Source organism: Nesoenas mayeri (genome assembly GCF_963082525.1).
Source record: "Nesoenas mayeri genome assembly, chromosome: 2".
NCBI lineage: Eukaryota > Metazoa > Chordata > Aves > Columbiformes > Columbidae > Nesoenas > Nesoenas mayeri.
The window spans coordinates 49,471,893-49,487,152 of NC_137543.1; the positions used below are offsets into that span (position 1 = coordinate 49,471,893).

The window sequence follows — 15,260 nt, forward strand, 5'->3', positions numbered from 1 at the left end:
TGGCTTATCTTCTGTATGTATCCACCAAGAACTATACATTGTGTGAACCTGAACTCCCACTATAACAGCAAGATACCGGATCAGAACTGGTGTCCCTGCGCCAGTGAGGACACCGTTGCCTCTGTGAGTACCATGGACAGAGGCACCTCCAGCCCGGCCCAGAAGTCCTGGGCTGCAGGAGGAGCCATTCAACCGGAGACTGGAGCTTTCTCATTGGCAAAGGGGTTTTGTGTAGGCAGCCCCAGTGCAGGGGTTACCAGGTCTAGTTCTTGGTACAATTGTTTTTCAACTGTCTTGTAAATAATCTAGCATCATGTACAGGGCTCTTAGGGCTCATCTTGCAGCAATCCACGCCTTACTGGGCAAATGGAGTATGGCAGCAGAGTTTGGCCAAAGTGCTGTTATACACATAAGGTATCCATTCCTGTCCAGAACATGAATTCAGTCACCCTGGGACCTGAGCATCACACATTTGAACCATACTTTTGATCACTTCTGCTCAAAGCTTTTCAAGTAAATACTCTTTTCACTCAAAATAAGGAGTGAATATTGAGGACAACAGTACACTGTTTTGACATTTAAAACATGTAATGTACCTGTCATCCAGAATCTGTTCTTTCACATGTACTCAGAGGTTTATGTAAACAATGTACCTTATTTTAGTGTCTTCTTCCCAAGTCATGCTCAGTAGTAGGGCTTATGGCCGTAGTCTAAACTATAACAGAGGACAAGTCCATATGGTGCTTTTTTGTTGCATTGGACTGTGAAAGCATCAATTAAACACACCTGACATACTGTTGTGGGTGAGTGCAACAGCATTAGGCTCTGGGAGTGGCCACGATAATATTATAAATAGTTCCTCTTCTGCCTTTGGTATTTTGTGGTTACCAAAGTAGCTGTGCGTCATTGTCCCTGTCTCCAAGCTCTGACTTGCCTTGCTCCCTAGCTTTTTCAGGCTTAGTTCAAGTGTCTTCCTGGCACTCAGTTGAAAATCTGCCCTAGCTAGATGCAGAATTTTGCTTTATTACACTGCCAGTCTGTTGCTCCATTTATTTATAACCATTGCTGGGTGTTATAAAGGTCAAGTCGTTTCCTCACAGAGCATTTCCAAATGGGCAGTACAGGGTATCTTTCTGTGTTACCATTTGGCTACTGTGTCTTTCCCATTGAGTATTAAATATGCTCTCCCAGTGCCCGAGTGACATCTCCTGCCTGTTTCAGAAGAGGGTCCAATTTCTGAGATCTGCCAGGTGATGACATGCGGTAATCCACTGACCTTTTTCAGGCCTTGTGTGGAGGACATAACTGGCAGAGCTCATTCCAGTTTTGAGAGAGCTGTACTATAATCACTATTTGATCTATGCAGCTGAAATTCCTAATTCTCATTGTCCAAGGAAGATGGTTGCCTGCAGGGGAGAGAAAGGAGGGGGCAGGGGGAATCATCAACACTGGCACATATGTGAAGAAGAAAAAATAGTCATTACTTACCCTATGATAACTATGCTGCTTCCAATTACTGTTGTAATCAATATGGATCCTGTGGCCAAGCTTGTCTTGCTTTTCACAGTCCTCAGTAATACAGACTTTGAATTGTAAAGCTGCTGCTGGTATAGGGTCACAGCTACCCTGACCTTTACCCAGTACAATGGGAATTCATGTGTATGACTCTAATAGACACACTATTAAAAATAAAATAATGATTGTCTTGCATATATGCACATATATACACCTACAGTCTATATCGACTACAGTGTTTCAGAGAATCAGTTACTGTAAATACCTGTTGTTTATTTTATGCCTCTGTTTTACTGAAATATTTAGAATATATTGTCAGTGTATTACAAAATGGGTCTTGTTGCCATGACAAATTAGTCTTTTTATGTGGTGAATTTCCTGCTCCTTCTAAAATAATTTTCATGAAATACTTGCTGTTTTTATTATTGGTGCTTGCTTTAATTACCATTTAGAAATGAACGGAATGGGAGGTACAACAGATTATCATTACTTATATGTTCAGCAGTTAAATTCATAGCTTGAAAGCCAAATGTAACAAAATGCCCCACAGCTCTTTAATACTTTCCTTAATACAGTTGTAGAAGAACCTTAATTCATGTTTATACAACCAGCTGTAGGGTGTTAAGATTTCTGGGTGATGTGGTCGTTCACCAACACGCCAACTATATGGGCTCAGTTTATCCTCCAAAGCATCATCTGGAGAATGTAAAAAAAAAATGCTTTTTATGAAAAAAAATAATTGTTGGAGGGGAAAGGTCCTTAAAGATACTCCAATACCTGCCTGGTCTTGGCATAATAACCTGTCTGAGATGGTTGTAAAATCACTTCCATACTATTACTGTTAGAGGGAATAGGCTTGAGACAAAGAGGAAGCACGACTTGTTTCACCCAGGATGTTCTGAGCCATACCTTTTGCTTTTTTGAGAAAGATACCTATTGCACTGAATATTCTGTTGTGGAAATCCACTGTGATGTTCAGATGTAGAAATTTACCCCTGGCACAGGGTGCTGCACCTATGGACAATTCTGAAACTTGCAGTTTCTTTTTCTAAAGCTCCTCTGTTTTTCACAAGACACCAGATATGTCATTAACTCCAACTGTTTTTCCAAAATGACTGATAGTTGAGGCAAACTCTTAATGTGGACTCTTAATATTCCTAATTTTACTTCCCTGTACTTGTACTAAGAGGTCATAGTCCTTAGCTGGGGATGTCATTTGGGAATGCTGTAGTCTAGCTGAGATCTATGACCTCTTAATAAGCATCAGGAGAAAGAGATGGGGATCATTCTACAACATGCCCTGGGGGTACTTTCCCTTCAAGAAGGCAAGCTGGAACTGTTCAACTTTTTTCTTTCTTTCAGTTTTTTACCTTCAGGGGTAAATTGATCGATTTGGAGATGATTATTCCATAATCTCTGACTTTTTCTCTTCTACACTGCAATGGGAACTCCTTGAAGTTTAAAGGGGTTGTGTCTCCTGTGTGCACTGGGGAATGAACCCAAGGAGTTCATGGGGACAGCAGTTCTCTCAGTACTTTTAGTGTAATAGTAGGCAAGTTTGGAACTAAAATACTGTGGGGGTTTGTGGACAGAAATGGGTAAATTTGTTACTAAATTTGGCTGACTAAGCATGATCACTTCTCTCAATGGATACATCATTTGGTATTTATTTGGGTGGGGGGAATAAACTGGGGTTTTCCCAGAAGTGACCATGTTTAGTAAATGGTGATGGTGAATTGAAGCAAACTATAAAAGGTGACCTAGCAGTTGACTTCTAAAAACTCAAACTTGACAAAGAGTGTTTCAGACGGATTTAATAATGACATGAAATGCTGGAACTTAATCTGTGAAATTTTGGGTTAAATTTACTCTTAAGAATGTTATTAAAATAATGTTGAGTTTATACATGCACAAGTAAAATTATTTAATATTTTTGTCTGTAATATTTCTGAAACATATAAAATACAGTAAATTATTTTGCCTGTTTGTAAACAAGGAAGGCATACTTTGAGGACAGGGAATGAACTGAAGTGCTTCAAAATGTCTTTTGAAATAGAACTCTCCATAGGATAATGACCCGGATTGGCACTTGGTCGATATGTTTAATATATGGGAATTCATTTAAAAGTTCATAAAAATACCTGTCACTGGTTTATTGCCTCCCTCACCATGACCAGAACTGGTGTCTCTCGTTTGTTTTACTGCTGGATCCCAGCAGGAAGTGCAGGGTAATGACTGGAGGAAGGTTGGGTGACTCATGCGGGGGAGGCTGGAGAAGGGTCAAGTTTTTCAAGTACTTTGCAAACCTTCTAGCAGCTGTAAAAGCAAAGCAGAGGGAAATGAAACGGCAGTTGCTAATTTACCTTTCTCTGACAAATGTGGGCTTCAGCATGAGTGCACAACACATCAGTTTAACTGTTAACACATAAATTAACATCAATAATTTTTCATATGCATGCATTTATTTCTTATTGCTATTATTTGACTTCAATACATAGCCAGAAGTGATGCTTGCATTTTTGCAAAATACTGAGCGTGTTTAATCTTTCCTGTAAATTCAGTTTCTAAGCAACACATCCTTTGTCCTGAACTAGTTTAATATGTCAATAACTCTAGGTTTCTGTATGATTCTAATTATTCTTTTAAACTGCATTTGAAATACCTGAAACAATTTTAATATTTGCTTTTCCTGTGATGTTATGATTAGAAAATTTTGCATTACAGGGCAGTCTTTCCTTCACTAGCTATCTGTGTAGCCTGACTGGAGAATGTTTTTCAATTTATGTCCATCAGTGGTTGGCTGTAATCTTTGCTTCACCAAAACCAATGGAAATGTCATTAAGTTTGTTGAGGGCAGGATTTCTACTTGTGAGTTCAATTTCACATTCGCTTGTATTATTGCTTTCAGGATTCTTTTCTGTGGCACTCAGATCTCTGCCTTTCCAAGATGCTTTGTCGTTTCAAAATAGTCAGCGCTTAACAAACTTACTTCCAAATAGCACTTCCCAAACACCTGCCAGGCTGTGGTGTTTCCCGTGGCAGGTTAGTCTGAAAGGAGAAAAGCTTCTCCTGTCTGCCATGATACCAGATGCTCTCAGGAGCAAAGGCCGAGAAAATGGAAGAATGCAGTTTATCCTATTAAAACTGGCTTCTGCCTCTTCTGTGACCCTCTCCACCTGTCATTGTCTTTGATTTTCTTTTGTTATTTGGCATGCTTATTCTTGCTGCTGAGGCTCCACTTTTCTGTCCTTGTTATCTTTATACTTTCCTGTCTCTTACTGACTGTTTCTGGAAGTGTCCTTTTATTTCTCTCACCTTTTCCACTATCAACAGGTTGGGTATTGCTGTGGTTTTCCCTTTGCCTGAGAAGGGTGGAGATGATTTTCTCTGGTGCTGGAGTATCCTACTGCTTCTCTCTTTCTCATCTGTTCTCCTTCCTTTTTCACTCTTCACTCTTCTACTGTTTGTGTCTGTGGATCTCTAGAATAGTGCTACTATTCCTGTTGGGTACTTCAGCAAGAATAGCAGACTGAAACTCACTCAGTATACTTAGTTTTATTCTGCAGCCTCTGCTGGATTTTGTGATGCTTTCTATAGGAACCAAGAACATAGCTGCAATCTGAGGTCTACAGCCCATCTTGCTGTTTGCACAGTCATCCATGGCAACAGTCTCATTCTCAATTTGATCACTTTTTGAACACTTTTGTAAATGCTCCAGCTTTTGTGTAATGTTTCTTTAGGAATATGCCATAGTGGATAAAACTGACAGTATCACAAGAAGTTTCTGAGTGATAGGAACACTTAACCCTCATGGCATGAGGCAAGAGAGTGTTTAGTATTCCACAGAGAAAATGTTTTCTGTCAACTCAATGCAGGCCTAGCTGGCCCAAATTTATTGTCAAGGGTAAGTTTGTGTATCCTGAGTTGGCTTCATGAGAGGCCTTTTCTGTTGCATTTCAGTTAATGGACAGTACTTGGAGTGCTTAAAATTACTTGTGCAGTTCTCCTCTTTGGGCATGGAAAGATGCCCAATACAAATTAAAGGCTAAATTCTACCTATTGCAAAATTAATAGGCTTGGATACAAAATCAAAGAGAATCTCTGAATTTTGTGAGTACTACAGACTTTTTCATACGATGTTTTTGAAACCACACCTCCGTTAGTGGATCTGATGCTGTGAGGGTGGTGAAAGGGGCTAACAGATGTATCTGATTAATAAATACATGTTCAGTCTGTCAGTATTGTTCTTTGCATGTTGGGCAAACCTTGTATTTCATATACCTGTAAGAATGCACAGTGCCTTTCACTCTTTATGCTCCACATCTTTTTTTTTGCAACTATTTATCTACAATACCATGAAATGTAGCCAGCTTTGCAGAAGACGGCAGCTAAGACCCTTGAGGCATACTTGGGGGGGACAGGAAACTCTGGCCAAGAATAACGTGGCAAACCTCCCACTCTTGTGCAAAATGCCACAGGATCTCTGCTGTCCGCAAAAAGCAGATTGCACTGCAACTTTTGAGATGTGAATGGGTGGATTATTCCACACATGCGTTGCCAAAAAAATAGCCGTTTTGCAGGTGAGTAGTACCCACGGGAGTTCTGTGTTTCAAAACAGTATGACTCCTCTTTGTCACTCCCTCGTTTCAGAGGTGACTGACAGCACAAACTCTCTTCACAAATGCCAAGGGAGCCTGGCCCCGATAACCCAACCGGAGCTGTAGAAGCTGTTCCGCATGTGAGGGCTGTCAGTCCCACACAGTTCGGAATCGTGGGGTCAAGGGAGCGGCTCAGGGTAGTGTTTAACCCTCAAGTCATACCCTGGCCCTCCCTCTCCTCCTTACTTCTGTTCTCTGGGAGCTCTAGCACAATATTTTGACTTGTGAGCCCAGAGGGTTGACTGTGTGGCAGACACTTAAGGTAATTACGGGCTTACTTATACATTTTACTGTCAAATTACGTAATTTTCGATAGAGGGCATAATGTATGCTTTCTAATACACACTTGTTCAGGCTTGGGGTTCTGCCTCCTATTAGATAGTTTAAAAATCAAACCACGTGTTGTAACAGACTCCAGTACAATTGCCGTAAAATGTTTGCAGCATTCCTCCCTTTCCTACCATAGCATTCTAGGATATATAAATATAGGATGCTCTGTGGAAGAAAATTTTAGATTTGAAATCTTTTACTGTAATATGTGGGATGTGTTTACTAAACTGTGGAAGCTATGAAGGATACAGGAAATGTTGTGTATTGAGGTAGTCAGTATGCTAGTATGCTCTTAGTGAATCGAGACATGAAATAATCATTCTTCCATCAGCCAAGTGTAGTAAATGTGGTTTGCGATCCAAATGTTATTTGCATAGTTTATAGGCTTGCCAGCTATTCTCTTAACGGTGAAATATATAGTCTTATCAGAACTACATGCCTCCTTCTGAGGAGGGGGAATGGGAAGAACAGAGAACACAACTTCTACGAACAAATGAAAAATTAATTATTTTGCTATTGACTGAAAATAAGATTTGATTACACATTGCAATTGTATTTGGTGACACTGGAACTGAAGAAATTTTACTTTCAGTGTAAAAATGGTTCTTAACATATCCTCTACTCCTGTGGAAGTGTCTTTTTTTGAATGGAAAACAGACACCTGTTTTCAGCAAGCATCTTTTTCTATGAAAATATGTTGCAACTTTTGACTGGCTCTGAGTTGTTCATTATAGCAACCTCTCATCCTCTCTCTCCTTTCTTATACATCACTTAAAATGCTGGATAAAAGAATCTTCTTTCTTACTGCTTCTCAATAAGCAGTTAAGTCAGACTAAAGAAGAGTCATTGTGAGTTAATCAGATTGCATATTAGCTTTAGGGACATGGCTCCAATACAAAACTCTTCAGTTGTATTTTCTAGAATAGTGTTTGGCTGTCAAGGTGTTGTATGTTAAAATTCTAGTCTAATTATGTTGTATGTTTCAATTAAAAATATGCTTTGCAATTAGCATTTTTGCTAGCCTTTCATCTGTGAGAAACATGGATGGTTGTCTTCCCTTTCCCTTTCCCTTTCCTTCCCTTTCCCTTTCCCTTCCCTTCCCTTCCCTTCCCTTCCCTTCCCTTCCCTTCCCTTCCCTTCCCTTCCCTTCCCTTCCCTTCCCTTCCTTTCCCTTTCCCTTTCCCTTTCCCTTTCCTTTTCCCTTTCCCTTTCCCTTTCCCTTTCCCTTTCCCTTTCCCTTTCCTTCCCTTTCCCTTTCCTTCCCCTTCCCTTTCCCTTCCCTTCCCTTCCCCTTCCCTTCCCTTCCCTTCCCTTCCCTTCCCTTCCCTTCCCTTCCCTTCCCTTCCCTTCCCTTCTCCCTTCTCCCTTCTCCCTTCTCCCTTCTCCCTTCTCCCTTCTCCCTTCTCCCTTCTCCCTTCTCCCTTCTCCCTTCTCCTTTCCCTTTTCAACTGTACATCATCTCCTGGATCCAAGAAGTATCTATTTTTGTATGTGAATAGCTACACTGGTGAAATGCTTCTAAAATAACACGTGTAATGTTATATTATTGTGTAAGTAACGACTGTAGCATTCCCCTTTTCCAGACCTTGTGAGCATCATCAGATGTACAGTATTTTAAGAAACAGTAAGCCTGTCTGTGCAAAATGCCTGCAGGATCTCATACTTTTCCCCCTATTTCTATTTCTTTTTTTTAACATAGACCTGGCTGAGATTTATGTAGTTCATTTGAAGTTCATGCAGTGAGTGGATTAATCATTCAAAGATGGATAGCTAAATAAAGTTACTTTACCTTAAGATTTGCAACTCCAAAACTGATCTCATAAAATGAGTCCTCATATGTTCTTTGGCACGATTCTTCTGTACTCAGTTTGCACTGTTTTCTGTGAGCTAGAGCAGGAAAGAGGAAATAATAAAATTCCTATTTCCAGTCTGAGGTATGCCTGGTGACTTGTTTCCTCCCTGACATTTAAGATTAAACTCATTCACTAAGCCTGCTTTCCTAGCATTACCACAAGTACCACTGTTTTCTCTAAGCTGAGGAATCATAAAGAAATTATTCCCAGACTGAAAGCCAGTTAACTTCAGACTAGAATTTACCTTTACAGACAAAGGTAAGTAATTTCACAGAATATTAACCTTCCCCGCATTGCCTTGTTATTCAACGCCATGTCTTTCTAACTTCTTGTCTCCCCTCCCCCCTTTTCATTTATTTTTAAAATTTCCTAACTTTCTTCCTTTCTTTATTACATTTGCTGAAAATATGGAAGACTCTTGTCCTGGTAGAAAGGAAAGTGATCTGTGTGTTTGATCTACTGTTTTTTTTAAAAAATAACTAAGAGTAGTAAAAATCGGAACATCAACAACTAATGTTTCTCACTTTTAGGACTCTTGTGTTATGATTATTTGCCTCTCCTTTTAGAAGATTCATAAGTGAAAGAATAGACATGGTTATTCAATACAGATTTGGGGAAATAATTCTACTTGATTGCCAACAAGGAAATTAATGGAAGCCATTGCTCCCTCAGGAAGAAAATAGGTTTAAAGTCCACTCATTTCTTCCATTGTTAAGCCATGAGTAGATTTTAAGCTGTTTGAAATTACTGATCCTGAAAAAAACAGCCTACATGGAAAAGGTGCAGAGAGTGCAGAGTTGAATGTGGAGGGTTCCAGGTGAGAGTAGATGAGTTAGACAAATTATCATCGCATTTCATAAGTAATTACTTACTGGCAGAATCCTCTGCTTCATATAGATAATTAGTAACTTCGATGTTTTCATCCAGATAAAGGGATACAGCACTTTTTTTTTTTTTTAATTTTTTATTAATATTGAACTTCCATTTTGCAGAGACTGGTAGAAATACTGATTGTGTCTCTCTTAAATCCTGTCTGTCTGGGGTTTAAGTCCCAATGTGACAGTGTCTTTTTGCCTTAGGCCTTTAATGTATTTATGCTCACAGTGTCTCAGTAAGGTTATGAAGATTTACAGGTACTTAAAAATTAAATAAAAAATTGAACCTAATTGCTTAAGGTGAGATATACGTGCTTGCATCCGAAGTTGTGATCCTGAAATGCTCAGCTGTTGCCTCCCCTAAAAGACACCTTTTTGGCACACTTCAGACAAGAATTTAACTTTACAGGCAAAGGTAAGTAATTTCACTGAATATTAACCTTCTCCACATTGCCTTGTTCTTTTGACCATCCCACAATCTAATGCTTTCCAGTACTTCTTCCAGGCCATCCAGGAATGAAACTTTTGCATACAAGGTGAAAACCATTTCATACCAGGGAATTGTTAGTCAGGAATGCTGCACTTCCAAATTTGGGGCATTAAGATGCACAGGTTATTCTGTAAGAAAAAGTAACACACATGAAAAGTACAAGGATAATTCTACCTTGTCTGTTCATGTTGTTCTAAAATAGCATCATGAGGCTCAAGTGCAGGAAAATGCTGCTGGAGATCCTCTGTTAGAGCCATGAGGAATGGAGCGTGTGAACAGGAGTTCTTTATTTAGTGGTGCTGCTTTTCTCACAATTGTTTGTCCTTTTCCTCTTGGCTTAAATGGGAAATAGGAGCACATGGCATTCCAGGATGAAATTACTAGTACAAGGCAGACCTACTAATTTAATTGGAATTACAAACTAGCCTTTTTCTTATGCTAGTTATGCCAGTTAATATTGTTACAGAGAAGCAAGTCATGGTCCATGCATATACCACCTCCCACTCCCACAATGGATTTCCATATATAGCTGTAATAGTATTGAACTGGTTTGCATGTTGTTGTTTTCCCATGAAAGATTATACCATTGCATTTGGGACAAAAAGTGAATTATTGTGACTCTGAATTTATGGTTTATGGAGCCTGACTGGGAAGTAAGATCTGAGGGTATAAGACTTGCACCAGCAGTGCTTTGCTACAAGGTTGTATCTCGATCTAAACTACTGGGTCCCATCCATCAAAGCTTCTATGTCAGAAAGCATTTTCTGGGAATCCTTTTGTATGCAAAGGCAAACAAGCCCTTAAACAAATTGCTGCTATTTATAGAATTGTATTCAGAAGTCTATGTTTTATTTGGGATCTCAAATACCTATTTCTGCAACTCCAAAGTAAAGGACGAGGCTTTAAAGATTAGAGGGCAACATCTGTTAACTCTGGCTGTTTTGAATGTCTAAATACCATATACATTTGTTCAAATGATTTGAAAATAGGTATACATAGAAGTATACCCAACATTTAGTTTACTGACCATAATGTGCTACTCATTGAAGTAAGATTATGACTTGCAAATGGATCTCCAGCCTAAGTAATTTTGCAGGCGTGTAAAATGTCTTCTGTGGAAGAAATAAAAGGGTGGGAAATCATCTAAGTAAGGTGAAGTGCAGAGCATGATTTCTAAAATCTTTAATTGCTGAATAAATATCTTAATAGTTGAAGGGATGCAGAGGTATCTGAGACCCCTGTCACTTTGCACTGAAAACTAACACAACAGTCCTCTGTTTGTCTGCGCTTGTCACTGCTCCACTTTAATTTATGAAACTTAGAAGATTAAAATATTGACATGAATAAGTGTGACCAAACAAAAGAGTAAACAGGATCATATCTCTGTGCTTTTAAGTGATGCTGGAAGCACAACTAGCATCCAAAATGAGGGAACAGAACTCTGTATTTCAGTGCAGACACTTTAACATACACAAAGATTAACATTTTCTCTAAAAGTGGTAGTTAGGTATTACTGTGGCAGCCTTCTGCAGCATTTTATTTGCAGTTACTTATTGGTGTTTGCTAGAGCAAGTGAAGAAGTAAATACATGAGGAAAGGACTTTGTGCTCAGTGTAATAATCAGATTAATTTGGGAACCTAAGCTGAATCTGTTCAGAAGCCCTTAGTTGATAATACACATCTCTACTGAAGTACAGGAAGGCTGAGCACAAGCAAATAATGGACATTCAAGACCCTGTATTGCTGATGTTACCCAGAATTTTCTATTGTTGTCTGTATATCAGAAGGGAGGAGGGTGATGAAGAAGAAAAGCTTATTGCATAGAATGGAGTAGAATGGATCTCAGATTTTTGCAGTACTGAGCAGTAATTGTGTTATGTCTGTAATGTGTGGTATAGTGTCATGCAAAGATAGTTTAGCTCTCTAAGTAGGAGAGTTGTATTAACTTGTGAGCAAACGACTTCTTTTTCTCAGGATGCTGCTTCAGTTCCAGGGCTGGCAAGTTCCCCAGAAACTTGGGTATTTTATGTTTGCTTTAATGCACAGTGTGGATGTGCCAAGTCTGCATTTGATTTGCAAAGGACAGAAATGTACTGGTTTCCGCTTAACTTGGTTGTTGATGTTGTATGTTGTGTGCACAGTGTGACAGTCCTTTCACAGAGTCAGCTCCTTGAAATACACATTTCTGTAGGAAACAGTAGTTTCACACCTGTGTCCTCTGAAATTGGCAAGTGACTGAATCCAGGAGACAGAGGCCTTCGATCGCTGAAGGCAGAGGTGTACTTAGCTTCAAATGTATTGCTCAGCCTGTTGAATTTGTCTGTTCACTATCAGCCTGCTCTAAGTTACAGGAGCGTACAGGTACCTTTGAAGAGGGGAAGAGAGTTTGATCTGTTAGCAGTACTTCTGTGTCACGCCCTCATTACAATGTGTTTCATTTCATATTCCATTCTACCTTGTTAATTTGATCCTGTCAGTAGTTAAAACTAGGTAATTTGATCCAGAAGTGATGTGAATCATCTATGGAGAATTGAAGCATACAGAAATTTAACATGAGAGACCTGTCTTCCACCTGTTTTTTCTGCACCAGTATACAGTGACCCTAGAGAAGTTAAACAAGGAATTTTCTTTTGAAAGGGAAGGCAGAAATTCTGCATGATATTAAGGAGCAAAGAGCCTCGGGGAGGATCTTTCGATCACTGTGAGCTGACAAAATGCTGCAGAGCAGCACAGTCCACTTTTAGTGTCACATTGAAGAATGGAGACACGGTTCAAGGGTGTGCTATTAGTATCGCCAACCCAAACTTGGAAGTGTACATGTGATGGGAAGGACCCTGCTGTAGACAGCTACATCAGCTGCTGAGTGCTAGTAACTTGAGAATACTAACAGGTCTTTTCCTGAGATCATATTAAAGATAAGGCTCAAAAAATTATTGGGGAGAGTCAAATAATTGATTTCTTTATCATTATTTTTAAGCTGGAGCACACCAACTGCTTTTAAATAAAGAAAACAAAACCAAAAAAGAATAGCATGGTGAAATATAGGCACTGCTGCCATCTTTATTATTATGCTGTGCCTCACTCAGGTGGTGTTCACAGATACCTGGACTACTATCAGACTTATGACTTGGACATCAGCAGTGCTGATGAGACAGGGCTTTATAGAGCAGACTCACACAGCCCTCTGCTTCAGAAATGAAGTGATTGCAGGCCAGGAGAAATGAAAAGGGAGCATTACATTGCTTCCCACTGTAAATGTGATCTGGACCAACAAGCTGCGACCTGCACTGACGAGAAAATTAGCCTTGACACTGTATTTTAAAGGGGAAGAGGGTTTTGGGGGAAGATGTAAGGCAGTTTCCCTTTGAAAGTGTGGGAGTTTGCCATGTTATCAGAGACATGGTGAAGTTCTGGAGTGGGAAACAATAGAATACTTCTAGTTAACAACTTTTTGTGGCATCCATGTGTCATTCATCAAACTTGCCTTTTGTCTGTCTGAAAACAGAACAAACAAAGGAGATGGTCTCCTACATAGTTCTTCGCAGTGAAGTAGATAATCTTGGTTCACTGAGCAGAATATAGAAACAAGTCATTCTCGATGGCATATGCTGTAATGAATGCTTGATTTTGGATGTTGGAGGAGTATGTGCCCCCTGCCAAAGCCACACTGTGTGAGTATGACACCTGCAGCTTCCATGGCCAAAGAGACTGAGAAAAACATTTTAAGGGAGGAAGTCTTGATGGCATGTCAAGGTGGGCACTTACAGACTGTCATGACAAAAAGCTCTGTGTGAGAACAAATAAATACATGAGCTTGTTTTTTCAGTTTATAAAACTGTGTTTGCCAGGGATCATAAAAATGGGAGCAGTAATTAGGATCAGTAGGTAAATGCTATTTGAACTCTCAGCAATTATTCCCTACCTCAGCTATAGCTTTCTTCAGTGTTTTCTTTCCTCCTCTAGCACCTTTCAGCCAAAACACAACCCACACCAAATTGGCCCTGCAGCATCAAAGCTGACAAATCTAAACTGTGATAAAATAAGGGAAATAAGATTCGTGAAAGTGGAGATTTTACTGAGGGCACCTGTCAGCTTTTTGGGAGCTAACCAGAGGAGTATTCTCTGAGTAAAGCACCTCAGGAAATCTGCCCTCTGTCATGTATAGGCCCCAGTTTAAGTAAGACTAGTGGATAAGAGCAGCACTGTAACCTATGGCTTGAATCTGAGGGTCAAAGTGGATGACAAGACACAGAACAATTATATTCTCTGTACAAAACCATATTCAGTAATGGCATTTCTGCATTTGTCATGAGCTGACGTTTGAAGTACTCTAAAGATGAAATTCTGTAGGAGAATATAAAGGTAATCTATACTTCAGTCTATGCATTGAACCATGAGAGAGCCTCTGACATCACACAAGAAGGTTGTTTGGCCTTGGCTTTTCGTGTAGAGCCCAGAATGTGGAAACCCAGCAGGATCACAGCACAACACCACAGAATTCATGCCCCTCTGGAAAGAGTCCATGCGGTCTTTGTGTGCCTCTGGAACTAACTGTGTCTCACTGGCAGTACGCTGGACTGGGTATTGGATGGATTGTCTTCACCTAAATCTTGGTCCTCACAAAACACACTTAAATAATTCAATGTCATTGACAAATCGGAAGAATGTCAGTCTGACAGCCATTTCTTCATGTACGCAGTCACCAGGAAGAATGATATCAAGAAACTGTGTGGCACCCCACAAGAAAGCACACTTGGGTGAGCAAGCAGTAGTCATCTGAAGAGGAAAACAATACATGGAGTCACTGCATGACTCCATACATTATTTCCTCTGTGCCCGTGGGACCACAGATGAGTCAGCAACAGTTCATGGTTTGTAGTAACAAAAGTAGCTGACAATTGTAACAAAATCAGTATGGATGCTTGGTTCTCATCCAGGGCCAGCGGGAGGTTCTCAACCAACAAAGCCCATGCAGTCTAGTCTATCAGGACATCTGTTGCTTATGAAGGGAGTGATGTAAACAAAGAACAGCCCTTTCTTCTTGTTTTATCTGCTCATTAACAATGTGATGCCTTGTGAACTACAAACATACAGTGTCTGTTAGTTACTGGATTTGGTGCTGATTATACTGTTGTCAGATAGGAAGTCTCCTCTTTTAAGATATTTGCAGTATTGGAGGAATAAAGGTCAGGAGTGGACCTGCATCATTGAGGTGACCAACTGTCTTAGGGTATGATACCACTGATGTCTGGTTTTCACACTCCGTCAACAGCATAATTTTGGAATATCTCCCTCCCTGTAGAGCCTGTTCTGAAGGACAAAAAGCCACAACTACACTGTGCCACAGGGAGGCTGCAGAAGAGACTGAGGCTGTCACCAAAATGTCCTTGCAGGAGCAGGGTATTTTAAAAATAAAACTTCCAAAAGATCATGGGAAGCAAATGATGCCATATTGCAGAGAAAAGGTCTCTCCCACCTGGTGGAAGAAGTCTATTCCCGAACTCCTTATGTTGTGATTGATATAACCCTCTGGGTATGG

At 39.9% G+C, this 15,260-nt stretch overlaps 1 protein-coding gene across 1 annotated transcript in view; it reads left to right on the forward strand.

Moving 5' to 3' along the window:
- Window positions 1-15,260, forward strand: part of ZNF521 (zinc finger protein 521) — a gene marked incomplete at its 3' end in the record, with an annotated part of 205,054 nt that overhangs the window by 30,286 nt on the left and 159,508 nt on the right. The window lies entirely within an intron of this gene.